The following is a 7,027-nucleotide window of genomic DNA, read 5'->3' on the forward strand; positions in this document are numbered from 1 at the left end:
TAAAAACTTAATACAATCAAATACTGAAATTTTATGAAGTTAAATCTATTCCAAAAGTAGTATTTAACGTCTTGCTTCGATATTTTAAGAGTAAATTGTCTTCGACCAAATTGTATATGATTAAAACTTGTGTGCATCAAAATAGATTGTTCATAAACACACTCATTTATACTTTCATGAAATCCAAGTTTTAAAGATTAAAAACTTCAGTGTCTGCTGATTATTTATTAATTATATATAAGTAAGGAAATGAAAATTATATTAGAATTTGAGCCAATATTTCAAGTTACAAGATCTATATTTCAGATTAAAGAAATTATTTGTAGCTTTTAGATTAGTTTTATTTACTATTTATAAAAAATATATAAATATTTTTTGACTAATAACAAACTGACCAGTTAAATATTAGGCCAAAAAATGTTTGGAGAGAATAGTTTATTTCAAATTTATAAATTTATATCGTTAACATCCAACAAAGTTTGCTGAATTTTGTCCTCCAAAGTTTTATTTTTTTAAATAAAATTGTAAGTTTAAATTTATATTGAAGTAACAGAAAAACATTAGTTTAGGTTCTATGCTTAAGAAATTTTTGTAATGTTTTTTTGTCTGAAAAGAATCTCTGCATGTAATCTCAATCTTAATATTTGTAAAATTAGTTGTATAATTTTGAGAAATTCTAACTCTAATGCTTTTTCTAATTTCATATTAGCTAAATATCTTATGCATTCACTTTGTGATTCAAAATGGTACCTCAGAACTGCAGATATCAATACATTGCTGGATACTCCGCTTTTTATGATGAGCAATACCCGCCAATCTCAAAACAATCCAAGATGGTTCGTCAACCAATTCAAGTTTGGCCTGCTAGTTCTGAAGAAATCCGTTGAATCTACTATTGTGACGCATTTAAATATGGCTACAACAAACACTTCCCGCCAATTCCAGGTGAAGCTGTAATCTGGCCGCGAATTCCCGTTTGGCCCGCTGGAGGTTTGAAACCAACTCCTGATGAATCTGATCGAATTGCGGAGGAAATTGTTATTTTCGAACTAAATTTTCTGCCAACGTCCGGAGATTACGACGATCAGTTCCCGCCAATTTCTAATAAATCTGACAGAATCTGGCCGCCAGTTTCTGTATGGCCTGAAAAACGTTTACAGCCTGTAGTCGCAGTTCAAGTTCTACAGCCGACTTGTGACGCAGGCACTGAGATAAAATCATCTGAAGAAGATACTGATAAAGAGTCTGAGATGAAATCAGTTTAAGAAGATTCTGAAAAAGATTCTGAGATTAAATCATCTGAAGATGATTCTGAGATTAAATCATCTGAAGAAAATACTGATAAAGAGACTGAGATTAAGTCAGTTAAAAAAGATTCTGATAAAGATTCTGAGATTAAATCCTCTGAAAAAAATACTGATAAAGATCTTAAGATTAGTTTATCCGTAAAGCAAACCCCTGACTTTGAACTGAATTTCCTACACACATCTGATGATTATGACGATCAGTTCCCATCGATTGCAGGAGGATCCTTCGAAATCTTGGCTCTACCTACTGTTTGGCCTGACAAAGATTTACAGTCAAATTATGTAAGAGTTGATAGAAACTCATCAGAAAATTCTGTTGTTGGTAGTTTGTCTGAAAGAAAATCTGATAAAGATTCTGAGAACAGTTCATATGTAGAACAAACTCCTGATTTAGAACAGAATTTCCTGCCAGCGTCTGAATTCTACGATGATCAATTCCCTCCAATTGCAGGGGAATTGTTGAAATCTAGGCAACGGTACCTGTTTGGCCTGATAAAAATTTACTGTCAATTTATGTTAGAAGTGGAAAGAATGCACCAGCGAATTTTAATGCAGGTGCTGATACACTTCTTACTCGTCTCTATGCCTTTGATGGCCAAATTTCACTTCCAAACTCGTCTCTTCTTGATGATGCCTCGTCGAAAACTGATCCAACAAAGAAGAGTTCCAGTAGAACAACTGAAGTGTTCGATCACAACCCAGCAAAGCTGATTTTGCAAGCTGTCATTGCTATCGTGTGTATTGTTCTTAGAATTTTAACTTGTTGAACAGTCTTATGAAAAAAATAAAAGCGTAAACTTTTAATGTTATGTCAAATGAACAAGTGTTTGAAAAGTATACCCTGATTTGAATAGTTAAAACCTAAAGTTTTTGAAGCATCCATATGAAACTTCATATATCTTTTTTATAGTTTATCGTGCTTTTTAAACTCTCTAATGAAGTAATGACGTCTTCTAATTGTAGTTTAAATTCTTTATTGTTGATTTGGCTTGTTTAGTGGTTTAAAAACATTTTCTTTTGTAGTTTCTTAACTCTCAAACTTCAACTTCTTAATAACTTTCATAGTTTCGACTAATTGCAAACCGAAATAAAACTCAATATAAAATCAAAGTCTGATATGTATAACTTTGTTTGGTGTAACATAAACTGGTAAGTAAATTTTAAAAACGCTTCTGATAAACACGCAGAGAAGAACTAATGTGTATATAAATACATATTAATACAAATATATATCTTTAATTCTTTTCTACACTATTTTAAAAACTTATGTGTATGTAAAATACGATCCTACCATATTAATTTTGTGTATGAATTTGTGAAGCATCTATAAAATTAAAAATAATTATTAAAAAAATCAGTTGCACCATAAAATAATAATTTTCACAGATTTTTACAGATCATAAAACTCATAAACTTATGTTATCATATAATTTAAACTAGTAAGTAGTTTAAATTAAGATTAAATCTAATGATATAAAAAAAATTATCATACATACTAGAAAATAGTGAAAAAAGTAGTAAAAGTTGTGACGTTTTCATTAACTTAAAGAAAATGATTTTGAAATTGAGTGTCTGTTTTTTTAGGTGCCGAACCTATTATTTTAAAAGTGTTAGTGAAAAAACTAAAAGAAAATATTTTACATAACTTTTAGCCATTTAAAAAAAATGAAATAAAAGTTTGTTTTGAAATCTACTAATTTCAATTAAAGAAGTTTTATAATAAAAATAAAAACTTTTATAAAAAAAATGTATTGGATAATATAATATTCTAATATATTTTTAAACTAAAGTAACTTTGCTTTAATATAAAAACTTAAAAATCAATTTAAATGTTAGATTACATTAAAAGAACAAAGTATTTCTACACAAACTCTTTTTAGTTATTATACTTATTTTTAACGAAAATTTTTTTTTTTTAATTTGTAACTAAACTTTGAAAACAATTTTAGGAAAATTTAAAAATCTAAATTCTAGTTTAATTTTTAACCGTATAAGTTAGGTTATAGACGCTGAGTTTCAAATAATTCACAAACCTAAGTTTGTTTGTGTTAGTAGGTAGCTTTTAATAAAAAAGTTTACTAAAGTAGTGAACATGGTAATTTTATAACTCTCAAGTTTTTAAAACTTCGAAAAGGATATTAATTTTAATTTAAATCAATTCAATCACAAATAGGTTTTACATGGGTGCTATTTTTACGATTTTGAATTTGACTTTTTATGAATTGTTGTAAAGTGTTTATAGTTTTATTAAGCTTATATATTTTTATCTTTTGTATTATTTGTACGAATATAAGACAGTCACTAGGGAAAAGTATACCACAAATAAACTCTGTTTAAATAATAAAAGTTAAAATCAAAGGATGTTTTAGCTTGAAAATTGCTAACTTAGTAAATTATTAAAGTTTGAACTGATTACAGTATACAATATATATATATATATATATATATATATATATATATATCTAAAATAAGGTTAATGTTTAAACTTAAACACTTTCAACTGAGCCCACTTGAAGGGCTTTTAAATAATTTATTCAAATAGCGATTTTAAAAATTCTGGAACATACGTTTCACAAAGCTTTAGTTTTTCATAAAGCTTTGATCATCAGCCAGTTAAATTCAAAATAAAAAGCACTGTACTAAACAAAGATACAAAAGTTATGCAAAAAAACAAAAAACAGTATGACGTAATATTGTACATTACAAATATTCAGTACAAAAATCGATCTACCTTCTAACTAATCAAAAAACTAAAATTAACGAAAACAACAGTTAATTGACTATAAAATGCTTCAAAATTTGTTGTGTTTTAAAAGAAGCTTTTTTATATGTCGACAAGACGATATAAATTCGCTTCTCTTATTTAAACAACAGGAAATCAGGAAAAGTCAGGAAAAATTTTAAAAAATTACAAAAGTCAAAGAAGCAAGAACAAATTCACAACAATCTGGAAGATATGCAACAGCTGCTTCAACTTCTACAGGGAATCGATCCGCAAATTCCAGGGCAAGCTTTTCATGCGCGTATCAGTGGTCTTACTCGCGAACGAATTGGAAAGTTTGAGCATTTCTCTGCAGACGAATCGTTGGTGGGTGAGCAATGCGTTGTTTGCCTTGAAGACCTGCAAGTTGGTACGGAGATGGTCCGTCTGGACTGTCATGTCAGCCATTATTTGTGCAAAACTTGTACAGATGCTTGGTTTAAAGACCACGAGAAATGTCCTACGTGCAACCATGTTTTCCAATAAAATACTGGTTAAAAGTGACTAAGATTATTCATAGTTGTGTCTTTCATGTAACGTATAATAAACTACTTTATCATGAATGTTTTATTTTGTTTTTTTATATAGTAAAAGTTGTTTTTCTTTTTGATAACTATAATTGATCAAGAAATCTTGCAGTTTTTAAGTAAATAAATATTTTAAAAGGTTAAGCAAACATATTTTTATAACTAATTTATAAACACATCGTATGCTATTTGCCAATTTTTCAGGTACTAAAACTCATGTTTTGTTTTAAAGTTAAACTTTGTGAAAAATACTGTTCACAATTACGAAATAAGTTTTCTATAAAATTTGAAAATAAAGCTCTGTTATGTTCAAGCTGCTGTATAAATTATCACATGCTTTGCAAACAAGTTGAAAAGATTTTTAGTAATTCTGCATATACTTGATTAAACAAAAATGCATCATAACTGTGCAAAACATTTTAGAAAAAAAAAAATTAGTAAAATTTTTTGTTTTAAGCTAAAGATTTACTGGTTTTGTAAGACTTTAAAATCCAACAATTCAAAAATACCTAAGATTTGTCACTTAAATTTGGTTTGAAACTTCTTTTTGTTTTTACAGCAAAACATGAATTCTTAGAATTAAATTCTTAAACTCTTACCTTGAATTTAATTCTCTCTTAATGGGGACTAGAAAACAAAAAAAAAAAACATCTCAAAATGAATTTCTTCCAGTTGGTAGTGTAATGTTTTATAAAATTATGAAAACTATAGCACACTTTCAAATAGTTGTCGCGAAATAACTTAATTTTTAGCGTTTTGAACGAATAATTTTTGAGTTGTTACCAGATCGTTCTTTTCGTTGGATTTGACAACGCGAAACATTATGAAATTAGTTAACAATCATAAAATACTTCTGGTGACAGAAATGACTGGAGTAGATGAACTGGATTCTTGTTTTTGTATAAGTTTACATAAAGTTGTGATAAATATTACAAAAAAAGTAGATTAGATTATTATTTTATTTGTTTTGGCAATACTATCATTACTTTCATACAACCTAAACAACCTTATCTTAATATACTCAACAGCATTTGAAAAATTAAAATTCTATATTATTTTTGAATAAGATGTGCGGAGCTGAAATCAAAATTGAAATATACAAAGGTTTAAACTTTTTTTTACAATAGTGCTTATTTCAAACTTCAATAAAAATATGTACTTTATCCATTCCTTAAAAATAAAATATAAACCTTAAAACAGTTTTTTCATAAATGTCAAAATAATTTTTCTAGGAATTTATTGTTTTAATATCAAGCCATTCAAGACAAGAAAGAATAAATTTATTATTATTCTATTAGTAGTTGAAATCTTTTTATTTGTTTTCTAAAAGTCAAAACATATACTAGTTTTATTTATGCCTCTTTGATTAAGTTTTAAAACTCATCAAACTCAATGAAAAAATATTTTTTGATAAGAGTAAAAAATTGTTTATATGTATGTAATTGTTTTCTGATGCGTTTTTTTTCTTCAGAACAATTTTTAATTTATTTAATTTACGGTGATATAAGCCTCAATTGAATTTTTTTAACTTAATTCAAGGGAGTTTGTCCTAAAGTAATTTTCTACAGAAATATGTTTTCATTTGCAGTTACGTCTATATTTTATTGTTTAATATCCATTTTATGCATATAATAAAACTTGTTAGAAATAAATTTAAACAAGTTTAAGAGGTATAAATTTGCAGTTCTTTAAAAATAAGCTAATTAATTATGAAATTCACATCAGTTTTAGTTATGACGTCTATTAATAAAATTTTAGAAACAATTTTATTATTCTTAATCTTAAATTAAAACCTCAACCCTGCTAACACCATCCCTGCTTTAGATCTTTTTTTTGTATTTAAAAAAAACTGTTATGTAACTAAAATTTGAATTTAAAATTTGAATTTTCATAGTTATAAAGTCCTAGTTGTCAGAACAAGAAATCAGCATTTTAACTTAAATGGTTATCTTGAATATTCTTAAGCTCTTTCCATCCAAGTGTAACTAATGTAAGTTGTAATTGTTTTACTTATTAACTAAATAGTAAAAGCTTTAAAACTTACTTATTGTATGGTTATTTCTATTTGCACTAAAAATTATAAGTAACTTCAATTTTTGTTAAATACAATCAGATCTTGTTTACAAAAATATTTAACCGAAATATTAAAAATATTGAAATTATTTTTATCAAGTAAAAAAACAGGGTGGCAATTTTATCTGGAATTACTTAGAAATTTAAATTTCATTTAAAAAATTCAGAAATATTAAACTAATTTATTTATAAAGATTAATCAAATCTAAAATACAACTGTTATTGGGGTGTTTGTAGTTTTGGATTATTTTGACTAAACTTTCTGGTACCCCCCAAAATTTTTTTTTTTAGTTTGGTTGGCTTACTTCTTAAGCTTGCTGCTTAGACCCACATGGAGAACAAGTCCAATATAAACTGTA

This window comes from Thalia democratica, chromosome 9 (genome assembly GCF_965202585.1).
Source record: "Thalia democratica chromosome 9, ktThaDemo2.hap1.1, whole genome shotgun sequence".
NCBI lineage: Eukaryota > Metazoa > Chordata > Thaliacea > Salpida > Salpidae > Thalia > Thalia democratica.